Source organism: Dermacentor andersoni, chromosome 6 (assembly GCF_023375885.2).
Source record: "Dermacentor andersoni chromosome 6, qqDerAnde1_hic_scaffold, whole genome shotgun sequence".
Classification (NCBI taxonomy): Eukaryota; Metazoa; Arthropoda; class Arachnida; order Ixodida; family Ixodidae; genus Dermacentor; species Dermacentor andersoni.
In genome coordinates, this window is record NC_092819.1 from 36,502,219 (window position 1) to 36,516,955 (window position 14,737).

Consider the following 14,737-nt stretch of genomic DNA (forward strand, 5'->3'; position numbering starts at 1 on the left):
ACTGAACTGGTTGCGCTTGGAAAGATTACGACTCCCTTTGCATGTTTGTTGGTGCTCGTCGAATGTCACCGCCTTCATTCGTCTAAGGTATTAAGATCGGCTCACTTTTTGAGACCCATGGCGTCCGAGTATGTGCCAGCGCCATTTTAGCTTGATCTGAGCGCTTCCAGATCAAAGCGGCTACGCGTAGTTGAGTGAAACGCTACGTTGTTTTAGCGTTTACACATGTTGCTACGACTTTGAACGTTCCCGCTATGACTTCGGGCCCGCCAGCCTTCAGGCGTGATAGATGTACAGTCCGCGCAGCCCGTACCGGGTGCCCGTGTCAGACGTCATGCTCTCCGATGTCTCTACTGTTAGGACAATGATCTCGCACAGGGATACTTTGCTCGAGCTGTCACTGCTCAGCTGACTCGTCATCTCAAACTGAAATGACGTGGATGGATTAAATACCACAAGCTACAGTTTGCAGTCTAATGGGAAGCTCATCTTAACAGTGACCCCGATGACAAGATTGTTTCTACGTTGAGAAAACATCGAAAATTATTCTCAATATTTCATTGATTACTATGCTGTTGTGTGCTGTTTGTTACGCTGAACAGGCAAAAAGAAAATGTTACTCAGGCGTCTGCAGCTTACATTTTTATTAGAAGCACATAGCCCAGGGTATATAGTGACTGCAGTGTCTTTTTTTTTTTTCGATAACCTTTTATATTTTACATTGGCATTTTCGTCTGACAACTCAGAGTTTTCGTCCTGAAGACCAATGAGGCAACTTTGACTTTTTGAGCGTTTTTCTAGGTAAAAATATGCGCATGCCATCTTCAATGACTTTGGTAAACAAATCAACCTGTTCATCAACATCAGCTGTCCCATCTACGAACGACCAGTCAGCGTTTGCAAGATGATGGCACAATGAAGCTGCACTTCGTGTTGTTGTGTACTACTACTGCTACTACTACTACTACTACTACTACTACTACTACTTTGCGGACTGTACGTGGCTCGACAGCTTTGGTGTTGAGTGCGGCATTAAAATCTGTTCACTGTAAGATGTGCGCATTGTTATAGGCGTAGGCATTCAGAGAGGCTATGGTTGATCTCGGACAACATAGTAATGCTGGCACAGCCTTTTGTTGTCAAGGCAGGTTCTCGTTGTAGAATGTCCCGACAGAGGCCGCGCGTTCAACCGGTTCAACGTAGCGGAAGGTGGCTGCCTCTGCGTGTGTGCATTCCGGCCGGTGACGCAGAATGTGATCCATGGTTTCGGCACTATTCCCAACCGAAGCACGCGGAATGTTTTTGACAAGTTGCAAAGCGTGCCATCACACACACACAAAAAGAAGAAAACTCAGCGAATCTGCAAGCATCGGGGTTTGCGTGAGCAAAAGAAATGGCCGAGTCCTATATTAAGTGGAATATCCAAACACTTGCACGGGCATAAAAGTCGCTATTATGGCAAACTCCACTTGCGCGAGTTTTCTGGAGCGATAAGACCTACTTTGGAGGGAGAGAGATAACATCCTTTATGTGAGAAAGGTCGGCTGCAGGAGCTTCGTCTTTGGCCTGCTGCTGTGCGTAGTGGAAAGGGAGGAAATGAAAGAATAGGAAAAGGCGAGACTGCAAATGACGACGAATTTAGAAGCTGCACGCTCGATGGACATATTCAGGAAGCCGCGGACCCGCTTCGGTTTCTCAATCGCTGTGACATTCGGCTATTGAGCACGACATGCCGGTTTCATTTCCAGACTTCGGTAGCTGCATTCCAACGAGGGCGGAATGCAAAATCGCTAGTGTACTAAGATTCAGGCGAGCGCCTCAAGTAATCCCAGGCGGCTAAAGTTAATCCGAAGCCCTCCTATACAGCGTACACCTCAGCCAATGCACCGCGCAGCTTTTAGAGGATAAATCTCAACGGCTCAATCTCGGGATAATTCCATTGTGCCGATACACAATGAAGCAGGACGAATCAAGTTCGGCAGTTGGTCATTTGAATTCGCTTCGCGGACCGTCTCAGTGAAAAGGCGAGATATTCAGGCGAAAAAAAGAAAAAAAAAAGAAAGGAGAAAATACGTCGCGTTTGCACTAAGAAAACAGACATCGCCAAAGAAAGAAAAAGAACATAGGAACACTAACCTCTCCGTGCGGCAGTCCACGTTGGGCCGTTCACGCATTTTCGCTCTGACGAATAGATCGGCTTGCGAGCGGTTTGTGTATAGGTCGGTCGGTCGGTCGGTCGCGGGCAACAGAAGCGAACTGGTACTTTCACCGACGACAACCGCTGCTGCGCGTAACAAAAGGCCAAGGACACTTCCCGTAACGAACGCGCGCTTTTCAAGGGCCGTCCTTCAGAGCTTAACGAGCCAATTAATTAGCAGCCGAAAACAGCTGCGCGGTTCATTCGCCGGCTGGCCTTCTCCCCCGTGGGTCATGTTGCAACGGCGCAAATGGAGTCCATCTCAAAACAATGGCGACGAGTTCCGTTTCCTGCGATGACGAGCATCTCTCGCGCACGGGGGCAAGGACTATACGGCCTCCCGTCTTTTTTTTCCCCCGCCAGCTAAAGAAGGCACCGACAACGACGACGTTGTTCCGGCGAACTGACTGCGCCGCATCACGTATAACTACCGTTGCGGGTCCTCCTCTTCGGTCGCACCGATGCCGCGTAGTGGTGCATCGCCGACGAAAGGCGAGTTGCCACACGATCCGTGTTATGGATCCCCAGAGAAGAAGAGTGCGGCGACGACGGCGATGACGACGACGAGGAGGAAAAGGCTCGCGGAAGTCGCATTATTCCCTGCTCTGTAACCGCAGAGCGACGTCATCCCGCGAGACGCGGATTTCCGCGGATTTCACCGGTGCGCGACGTATACGTCCGGTGGAAAAAAGAAAAAGAAAAACCTGATTAACATGCGAAGTGACAAGACGGATGCTGCCTGGCACTTGAGCGTCGAGGCGGGGCCGTCCAGGAGACGCGTGACTATGTAGTGACTTATGATCGTTGAGCGGTTTGGGGCTTGCTTGAAGTTCGGCGCAGCGGTATAACACTCTGCAACGCGAACGTGGCGCAGGTGAATACCGTACACGACAACGGGGGGCTATATACTATTTCGTTATCGGAAGTATCCCGTTATCTATAGGATGCAGCGCATGCTGATGCGTGGACAGCAGAATTAGGGGTTGGCTTAAGGAGAAAAACCCAGAGGCAGAGATGCACAAGCGAGAAAACATCAAAAGACAGTCGTCGCGGTCCCCTTTACGTGGCAGCTTTATTATTGGCATTCGGCGCTAGGGCGGCTTTGATCGGTTTAACGCAACGGTAAGCCCTCTTGAATTTCCTTCTAAAACGTAACCGAAGATTGCAGCCCCAGTTTCTGAAAAGGGGGAAAAAAAGAACAAAGAAGAAGGCCACGTGACCTCCCTTGGGCGGATTTCTAAAGCGAAGCTTTCTACGCTACTCTGTTGTGGATTTCGCTGACCGCGGCTGCTGCTGTTTTGCCGAATACAGTAGCTCACACACAGAACAGCACTCATGTAACGAACCGGTTTATATATATAACCCCATCGGTACCCCCCCTACAGATGTGCCAGTGGCTCGTCCCGTTCTGTGCGGAATTATGCAATGAAACAGCAAATTGCACTATCCAGGACTGGACGAGTGCAACGATTGTAATGTTATCATTGGAATCAGACATATGCTGGCGGGGTGTCCCGCGACTCTCCCCAACCTCGTTGAAGAATGGACACAGCGGGAGAAAAGGATTCAAAGTCCATTGTTTCAGGACCAACTAAGAACCGTCCAGAGGGCCCAAGATGTCGCTGAAAGGCTTGGCCTGACAGTGCCAACCTAGGAGCGGCCCGCCTTGGCTTAAGAAGTCGTGCCTCCGTACCTCATTACGATAAAAGTTTTCACACACACGCACACCAGAACATTGTCACGTGGTAGTGACGGTGAAGATGGCAGCAAAACTGTGATTGACGAAACTAGCGTTTTATTGGGCGAACCTGTGCCCTCAAAAAAAGCAGGCTACACTCAAAGAACAACGATGGCGGCGAACACAGTCGGCGGTCGTCGAAATCTCTGATTTGCATGTCAAGCACGTCGGCTTTTGTACACGAGTCATCGAACGTTCCAGAGTAATCGCTGGTGCCCGCGTGCTTTCCAGAAAGTTCTACACCATTCGCGTCGCGCATACATGCATTCAGATTACACAAGGTTCGGCGACAACGGACAGCGGATAGAACCATCGATAACATTCCACAAACTTCCGATGCATGCAAGCGCCTCCCGAGGCGCTGAGCGATAACATTTGTCAGACGGTGAAAAGCGCTCACTCGAAAAAGATAAACAAGCTGACGTGTCATTATGCTCATGCACCACAACACGTATTCAAGCGCCTTGACTCACGTAATTCCTTCCTTAAATCGGAGCTCTCTAAGCCTTCTTTTCCGGCGTTTGGCGCGTACGTCTGTTCGGCCGTCTGTTCGGTCGGATTGCCGTGATGTTGGCCGGCACATGCAAAGCTATAGCAATACTTCTCCTCCATACAAGTTTTGCAAGCTGCTGTCGAGCTCCCGTTAAAGATAAGCCCAAATAATTTATGGAGAAGAACAGTGATAAATGAGAATCCCCACACTTCGTTAGTCGACGTAAAACTAACAGACAAGCTTTCTGTAAACACTAGTTGCGTCCCTACTCGGCGACATCGCGGCACGGTCCACTGGGACAATGAAAGATTGTAGGAGTTTAAATAAAAAATCAAGATAAGAAGCGTGCGCTGTCGGCGCTTTGTTTCGTGACATTTGTTTGTGGGTTGCCATTCTCAAAATTCTGAGGAATAGTTTTGTCGAGAATGTAAGACGTCGTACGAAAAAAATAATAATTAAATCATGGCGTTTCACGTGCCAAAACGACGATCTGATTATGAGGCACGCCGTATAGTGGGGTACTCCGGAAATTTGCATCACCTGGGGTTGTTTAACGTGCACCTAAATCTATGTAACACGGATGTTTTCGCATTTCGGCCCCACCGCGAAGTGCGGCCGCCGTGGCTGGGATTCGATGACGTGGTATGATAAACATTAGTGATAGAATGCTGTGTAAATATAGCCCGCATATACCGAATGTCATGTACCATGGCAACGCATATAACATACATATACCTAAATATATACGGAACTTCACGGCGACGCCGACGGCGAAAATTCTCTTGGAGAATGTGGAGTGTCCACATAATTGCTATCGCAATCAAAGTTCGCAATTTTGCCCGAAAGGCTACGCATTGAGAGCGATTACAAGGTTTAGCGCGGCCCTTTTACTCTTCGAACGGTGTTTTAACTGGTCGAACTGCATGCGGGTGCCACGTGGCTCGAAGCAGCACGCAAGGAAACTTCTGCTCGGCAGGCGGAACAGTGCCTTAGCAGTTACCAGGCGTCTTAGAACGCTAGGGTCATGAGCGGTGCGAGTGGTGTTGCAGGCGTCGGCACCTCGACGCTGTTTGACATGAGACTGGATGAGACCGACAGAAAACAGTCCGAATTATAGTCAGCGGCCGGTAAAATATTAGATGCGTGAAGAGCTGTGGCGCCGGAACCAGGGAACTTGCATCGCTTTGAGATTGCGAGCCCAAATATTGTCTCACCTTTAAAAAAATGGTTTAGGATGAAAGGCATACACTGCGAATGAAATGTTTTACGACTGTTCTTTGCGCTCTGTAAATAATTCTAACGAGTAAATCAGTCGGGACCATAAAACCTGGTCAGTGCAACATTGACGTTTCACGTATCGAAGAATCCACATAGAACACCGCAACACCGACGGCGAAAGTTCGCGAAAAGTGTCCATATAATTTCTGTTGCCATAAAATTTAATTTAATTCAAGCAAGCATTAAGAGACCATCGTTATTTTACCACGGTTACGAAACGCGAAAGAATGCGTTCAACCGGCCTGGTTGAGCGCGATACGCTTTGCGGCAACTATTTTGCAATCATGTTACTTATACCCACCCGCTGAAGAAGTAATTGTGCGAGTAAAGGAATTTGTACGCCGTCGTCTATTGTAGTGAAACATAATTGCTTGACAATATCATTCAATTTTTAATGTCAGCATACGCGACAGCTGGCAGCAGGCTCGGATTAACTGCGGATTCCGCAGCAGATGGGAGTTGATAGAGATCGTCACGTACACGCAGGCCACTTTTATTAGGATACGATATATATATATATATATATATATATATATATATATATATATATATATATATATATATATATATATATATATATATATATATATATATATATATATATATATATATATCTACATGTACGGAACACCTATATGGTGTTCCGTACACATTTAATTATAAGTATGCTATATGTTTATGTGTTCTGTATATGGTCTTATACCTGCTTATATATAACCAGGTCTTATATGTGCTTGCCCAAAATATTTCTAATCATTTTTGACAATGACAGCGCGCCATAATTGAACATTTCTTTCACAGTGCATGCCTTTTATCTGAAATCTTCTCAGAGTACTAAAAAGTGCGAAACATTATTATGGTTCTCACAATTCTGAAACTTACACAATTTTACTGACAGCCGCTCTTCACGGGCAGCGCGGCGGCTCCGAAGGGGCGCATGCCCTACACTGTGCGATAAAGATTTTCAGTACGCCAGAAATTTTGGCGCAACCACCTAGAACACCGTCCGAAGTGTTCAAATGCAAAGCTAAACTTTGCTATCGCTGTGCAACGCTTCGCCCTTGCGAAAGTACTGTATATTTTTACCGGTCCCACACCTGTCCCACAAGTTCATCATGTATACGCGGTTGCTAAAGTCCCGAACAAGTCTCCTTCGCCACGACATTGACGCGCAGCCACAAGGCAAAGTAAACAGAGCGCATGATCCACCGCGCGGCCGTAAACAGAGCACTGACACCGTGATCTTCTCGCGACGTATTTGCTTGGTAATGACAGGACGCATGACCGCAAGAGGGCGCATCATCGTCGTGCCATCCATATCGGCACGACGCGACAATGGCGATAAACATGGTGATAAGCATAGAATTAATATAACCAGCTCTAGAGGAAAAAGCTCAAGGTGGCGCCCATGCATTGAAATCGGTAACCGCCAGGGTGCTGCCATATTGCCACTCAGTGGCAACGTGGTCTGGCGAATATGTCTACGCTCGTGCCGCGCGTCGACGCGTACGAAGGTTCGTCCTGCGCCATCTGAGGCATGCGTAGACGCGTGGTTGCGAGCTCTCGCGCGCCGGCAGGCGTACACATGTAGTTCGACCCCCTTTCGATATTTTATTATAGATGCAGTTTTCAAACAACCTGGTGTGGCCAATATCCCCTGTAAGTGCGAGCCATATTTTGAGGCAATAAAAACGACAACAACGTTTACCTTCTTAAAAATTTTGCTATGTTCCAACATTCCAACTGCTAATTCGCTTTTTTCTTTATCCACCTAATTTAACAACCCAATTCATGACCGATCCCACAAGTGGGTATGAGTCACAACCGCTCAGACAACAACAACGACGTCGGCTTGACTCTTAAATCTGCTTTCGTTATCATTATTACTTTTTCATACATTTCAACACAGGCTACGTCATCAACTGTATTGCATTTATCAGGTTTAGTATTTTTTCGCACACTTCCGAGTGAAATTTAATATCTATACTCATTAAACCTCATCCGCCTGTGCCATGGCCAACTCCGCGTGTTGGGTATGAGACGCAGTGTCGCGGGATTACAAAAACAACTCTGGGCTTCATTTTTAATTAACTTTAGTAGTGGTTGCCGTAAGATAACGTGACAATATTAACGTAGAAAAGTTATCAGTATGACCCACAGCGGGTTCGCCTGCGCGACCGTTGGGACATCCGTAACAGACGTCGTCTCGTAGCGAATAGACCGACCTACCGACCGACCGACCGAACGAACGAGCGAGTGAGTGACAGCTTCCCATCATCCTCCCTCCGACTGCTCACCCGAGACGGACAACTTTCTGCGGCAATCAAGGGAGAGCTACGGAGGCAAAGTGCGCACAAGTGAGAGCGCTTCTGAAAGGAGTCCGCGTTTTAATGCACGTTAGTCTAGGCAGATGAAAAAGGAAGAACACACCGCTGATTGTAAAGGTTTACTTGTTTTGCGGCTTTTCCCTTACGTGTCAGGGCAAGCGCGAAACCGTCGCACGTGGAAGCTGCGTCTATTGAGCGTCTGCTCCGAGCAACCAAAAGCACTGTCAAGGTTGTCAAGCGCTGCCGGACTATGTGGCGCGGTAACACATGTGCAGCAGCCACGCCCCCCGTAGCTTTCCCTTCATAGCCAAAGAAAGTTGTCCGCGAGTATAGATAGCGCAAGGGCCGGTGCACTTCGATCCGTGACGTCACGCTACCTTGCCCGACTGCCATAGAATATAACGGGGACGCTCCCGAGTAAGCCGCGGTGATTTTGATGTTACCGCTTTCGTCCGGCCGGACTTGGCAGTGGAAATTTTGGTCCAAGTAGCATGATATCATAAAGTAGAGTGCGCATGCTATCTAGGAGGCGCTGCCCGATAGCAGGAAGCCTATTTTCCCACTTTTCTAGATAGGAAAAAAAAAGAAGAGCAAGAAGAAAAGAAAAGCGTGACGCACCATACTCTAAGAACAGTTTACACCCTTTGGAGTACCCCTTCTGCCACACAACGATAATCGTCATCTGCCTTGATGCGTTTCCTTTCTTTAACGCTGCGAGCCAACGCGATAGCATTGAAAGATCCCTTACTGCTTATCATGCTTCCCTGCAACTGCAGCGTATGCAACCGTAATGTTTACTGGGAAACGCTCACGGCGAACGCTGTGCACGAAGGCGGGTTTTGCATGGGCGGCGCTGCAGAGTAGGCGAGCGCCATCTGGAAGTGTTTCAAGGAAGCGGGCGCGCCGCTCCATGGACTCCGAGATACTTATGTGCCGGCGTGTGCAAATGGCGGACGCCGACACCGGTCTATGGATTGTAGAAACGCTGGAAAAGGGGTTTGTTCGAACTTTCGCAACATAATTATATTTCCTCGTATATTCAAATTATAATCCGAGAGCTATCATATCTGTAGGTTGTGTGCAAGTCGTAGTTTACGATTTCTTTTCGCGTATTTTAGTTGAGAAATTCAATTAGTTCAGTGAATTCCTTGCGTCATATGGAGGGCCTGGGTATGTGTGGCTCGAAAATCTTTTTGTCGGAATGACGCGGGACGCTGACGCCTGATTTTCTGCGACACGGGCTTTTTAACGTTCTCACGTATGTCGGAATGCGGTCGCCGCACCCGCGAGTCGAACCTGTGACTTTGTCCTCGATCTGTAGCGGAACTCCATGGCCACTGAGCCACCATGGCTGCTACCTTAGTGCTACCTTAGTGCTACCTTAGTACTACCTTAGTGCTGCACTGCCACTATACCCCGGTACATTATTTATTGATAAAGGATGATTACCACTGCTACAGGCCAAGTTTTACAGACCCGGACTCAAAACGTGGCTTGAATGCTGTCTTTTACGACTTTGCACTGCTGCTGGAGCGGTCAGAGCAATCACGCGAGAACGCCTGTAGAAACTGTCGGCTTTTTGAACTTTATGGATGAGTCGCGGAGGCGACACAGTACACCACAGGCATCCATCATGAAGTCGTAAATGCTGCGCATTGAAAGCCCATCCTCGCGTTTCAGGAAAGGCATGGGCTTCGATTCCACTTTAATTTTCTTTCCTCTTCTGATTTGTTTGGTAGCTTGAATACGCTTCTTGTGTTTATGCGCCCCATTTTTTTTTTTTTGCGTTACATCAATAAGATGATATCGTTGTGAGGCCCACTTGGGCTGGGGAGTCGGGGCGGGTGCTGTCGTGTTTCCTTCGACCTTTCGATTTCATGCTGCTATCTATGTTATCAAGTCATTATTACGGTATACGTGTTTTGTTCTTTAGTTGCCACAAGCACATAGCTGAGGCGCGCGCCCGCCTATATTACTCTTACGCCGTCTTGCTGATCGTCTATTTGTCGACGCGGCACGTACAATCAGCCACGGTAACTCGCATTCGTGGCATTCCATGCACAGAATTTCTTACTAAAATTACTGGAGGGACTTCTGCCGTTAATGTGCACGCAGCTGCATGCGACCCACGGTGGCCCATACAAGCATGAGAATGATGGGCATTGGTTTGTCTACACTTGGTCCTTATGGTTTCCAACGACATTGCTACGTTGAAAATTGATAATTTTTAACAAAACATGGTCGAATCCCTTTAATTCGATTCTCGCGGGACCACGTTGTTTGGTCGAATTATCCGAAAGGTCGAAATAAAGAACTGTGGCAAAATGAATGAACTTAAATCTTTTTTTTAAACATCAACAAAGAGACCCTAAAGAATGTCTTTCTCGACCTCGATGGACCACGCTGTGTAATTGCCACGCGATGCCATGCAGAAGCATTAGACGGCTAAATATGGGGCGTGACACGACGCGAAACAAGCGGGAACTTCGCGGACGGAAGGAGCACCAGTCACTAAAAAAATTGGGGGGCGCTTAAGCTTCGCCTTTAAGAGTGGAACGCCGATAGCGTCCAAAGACCCCTTACTGCTTTTCATTCTTCCCGGCGACTACAGCTTATGTAACCGTAACGTTTATGGGGAAACGCTGGCTGTGTACACTGTGCAGGAAGGCGACCTTTCTGGTAGAAACTCGGGCTCTTGCCTGGGTCGATCTCCTGTTATTGTTTCACACTTTTAATATATCAATCTGAGAGGAGCTAACATAAAGGACATGCGCTGTCGGCGTGTTTTTTTTCCATTACATTTGTTTGCGGGCTGCCGTTCTCAAAATTACGAGGAGCAACTTTGTAAAGAATGAAAGACAAGGTATGAGCAACTTTGGTGTAGAGGAGCGGTTGGGTATGAGTGGTTCGGCATTTATTTTGCCTATGTGACGTTCGACGCGGGACGCAAACGCCGGATTTTCTGCGACACGGGCTTCTTAACGCTATCGCGTTAAAAAATAATAAGAGACTTTTAGCTTGTACGCTATTCCGGTAAACGGGAGCGGTTTGGGCGGATTACCGGATGGTCGGGGTGTAAACGTGAGCGGTGAAGCCGCCTGGTGTTGTAGAGCTCAACCAGACAAACGCATAGCTAAAAGTGCAGTAACTCGCCATATCCTGCTTCGCCACTCGTGCAAATTTTTGGCAGCGGCGTAATTGTGAACACGATTACGCCACTGTCGAAAATTTACGCCAGCAGCTAAGCAGAATATAATAATTAGCTCTGTGTTTGTGTGGTTGAGCTTTGCGCCACCAGCTACCGCCACCAATCTGGCCGCTCACGTTGACGCCCCCGCTAAACCGTAAAACCGCCCGCGCTTGCCCGAATACCGGACACGCTAAAAGTCTCTAATATAGCAGCTTCACGCCCGTGGAAGCAGTAGTGCCGTTTGTTGAGTTTTTTAGAGCCCAGCTCTTAAGCGCCCGTTCCTGTGTTGAGCGTCAACGTGCCTCGGCGGCGTTGTGCCTCGTAACCGAGCGAACGAGCACACGCGGAAGTGCGAACGCAGAGCGCAGCGGTAGATGAAAAAAGAGTGTGCAAGGAGGAAAGTGGAGGAGGAGAAGAGGGGAAACGGACTGCGTATGGACTGCGTGCGAACGATTTCATCTGCGCCTCCGAAAGAGGGGTCGGGGTGGCGTGAGATGGAGAGGGCTAAGCTCGTCCGCGGCGTCAATTGCTGAGGTCAGTCCGCGCTACTAGCGTGTGTTACGTATATCACTGCTCCTGCAAGGGGCGATGTTAAGCGGCTGCAAGTAAGGCTGTTTGTGACGCTCGCTTGGGTGTTGTCGCCGCTGACACTGGTGGCACGATTTCCCCGCGACGAAGGACCGCTCTCGTCGTTGGCGCAACGAAAGCGCGAGAATAAAAGCGTAGTGCCGCGCAAGACGGGCTGTGCGGCGACGATGGCTACGATATGGCGCCACAGTAGCGCGCGTCGTCTGTAAGGAAACAAAGCGCACTACCCACGGCGTTCTCTTCCTATGTAATGATGATACATAATATTGGTACGCGAAATGAAAACACATATACAGCTGCGCTAAAATTTCGCATTAGGGAGTAACGTAATCGTCGGTGAATTTTTTGCTTTCAAGCTTTTGGTAACCGCTGCGCACATGAGGGGGCGCCGATGGAGATAGAATTAACTGACGCGGCATGCTTTCGCGTTCGAATAAAGCGAAAAGTCGAATTAACCGAAAGTCAGAATAAACCAACGTCAAATTAACGGGAGCCGACTGTATCGCTGTATCAGTGCAACTGTTCTCAATAATTTTGCATATGCACAATATTTTGTTGCCATCTGATTGTGACACCTGTGGATGCTTGGAAATGTAGAGGGACAAAGAGCAAACAGTGGCACAAGAACGCCTCATGCAACAAGAACGAGGTTTAGACACATTCATGTGCTACCCATCGATCCCATGGTACCTTAACGACCGCAGCGCCACTGTTCACTTTAGTAATTATTGGACGAAACTCTATTGTTCCATCAAAGCTTCCGAGATCGGGCGACGCTTTGTGGGCGCCGCCCGATTTTTCGGAGGCCATGGTTTCATCGCATGAGCATGAGTTCGTGAATGAGATCGTCCGCCACGCCGGCCAAATAGAAATTGAAGCTGAACGTAAAACAGAAAAGAAACACTGATGCGTTTTCACGGTGAAACAAAGGAACCTCATGTGGCACAAGTGGCATCCTCGTAGCCATTGTGTACCCTTGAGGCATAAAAATGAACAGCAAGAACTACTAGGGAAAAGAAAGGAAGAAAGTACCTCCTACGCTTTTTTCTTTCTTCTTTTCGCGCACAAATCATAACGTCGGTTATTTCAGCGTAGTTTCTGTTTTTCTGCGCAGCGTACGGCCAGATAAGACTAGGCTGGCACGGTCTATTACTTCTATACACTATTCTGTGCTAAGCGATATTTATTTGCTGCCGTTTTGTTTTATTGTTTCCTTTCATTTAGTGGAAGACAAAGCGTGCTCTTACCTTTTGTATTCCCGGATGTTGTCATCGCTTACCTCTTTTTTTTTTTTTAGTTCATTGTCCTCTCCTTCCCTGTGTACTTTTTCTCTCTTTCCTCTTTCTCTGGACTCGCTGGCTGGCGTAGAGCCGCTTCCTGTGGCGTCCGGAAACCGGAACTTACCTGCTTCGTCTTCTTTCTTTTAAGTTCTTTTTTTGCGTATGTGCGATTTCTTTTTTTCTTTTTTTCTTCGTGGCATACGCTCATAACAAGTGCCACACAAGCCATAACGTGGGCAACGCGCGCTTTCCGTGAAGCGTACGGGATTGCGACAATTAAGCAGAGAGAGAGAGAGAGAGAGAGATGTTTAATGATGTGAAATTTAGAGAGGTCGGCCTGAGGTACATTCCTCTTACCAGCTACACTGCGGCTGAGGTTCCTTAACGTGCACCATAGGCGCGGTACACGAGCGTATTTGCATTCCGCCCCCATCAGAATGTGGCCTCCGCGGCGGGGATCGAACGCGTGACCGCGAGATCGGCAGCGCAACGTTACAGACAGCTGCCGCGGCGGGTTCCGAGTAGACAATTTGCGCCAACTGGTTATGGGCAACTGGACACGTTGCCACTGGGTAATATGTGCCCATTCTTAGCCAATCCTCCAGCATAAATGTGCAACTGTGATGTACAAATCGTACAGAAGTACGTATGGGTCGTGGCCTTCGAGATCACATTGGTGCCCGATCTCGGAGGCAACGTGCTTCTGAGTGCTGTATTGCCAAGTAGACAACTTGGACCACTGGATGTGTGCCCGAATGGACAATTTCGGCCACTGGGGTATACGTGCCACTGGGTGATCATTCTTGGCCGGTTCCCCAGAATGGATTTGCCACTGTCACATAACGGGTATAGAAACCTCAAATGTAGTTACACACGTGTCGTACTTTTGTTTGCTGTACACTTCTCGTCGAAATTCTTCCCTCGGCAATCATCATATGTCGCTGTCGTTCCCCTGACAATGCGAGCTCAGCTGCAGGCGACGAGGGCGTGTTCGTGTCATTCACCGCTGCTGTTACCTCGCTAACTCAGACAAGCTGCGTGTCATTAAATTACAACATTGCGTTACATGTGTGTACTTTTTTTTCAGTGGCGGTGACCCGGTTGGCCAACATGTCTCTTCGACACCTTGCCTCGTGACCATTCATTCAAATATCTCTCGCTCTTCGCCCCTCTTGCACTATTACGACCAAACTGAAATTACTGCATGTGTTTAGATAACAAGACACTCGAGCTAATTGCTTCTTAATGAGCTCGTCATCCGACGATGTTACGATATATTGATCGGTCTTTGTCAGAGTGTGATCTTGCTTGCTCAACGCAGAATTCTCGAATCACTTTCGATGCATGGTCTCAGCCAATATCACTTGAACGAGGTGCTGATATGAACAAACCATTGTCACTTTCCCCCCCTGAAAAGACAGTGCGATGTAGTGACATGAATTTAGGTTTGCCGAATCCTGGGCCCGTGTTCACAAAACAACTCTTACGCTAGCATGGTTCGTGCACGGGCAAATTCCAGCCACTCCGAACGATGAACAGTCGTCGGCAACATGAAAAGGTACATCAAAAGCTTTTTTTTCAAACGCTCGTGATAAATAAACACACCTGCCCTTCATAAAAGTGTTCAATGAAACTAAATGTTCAAA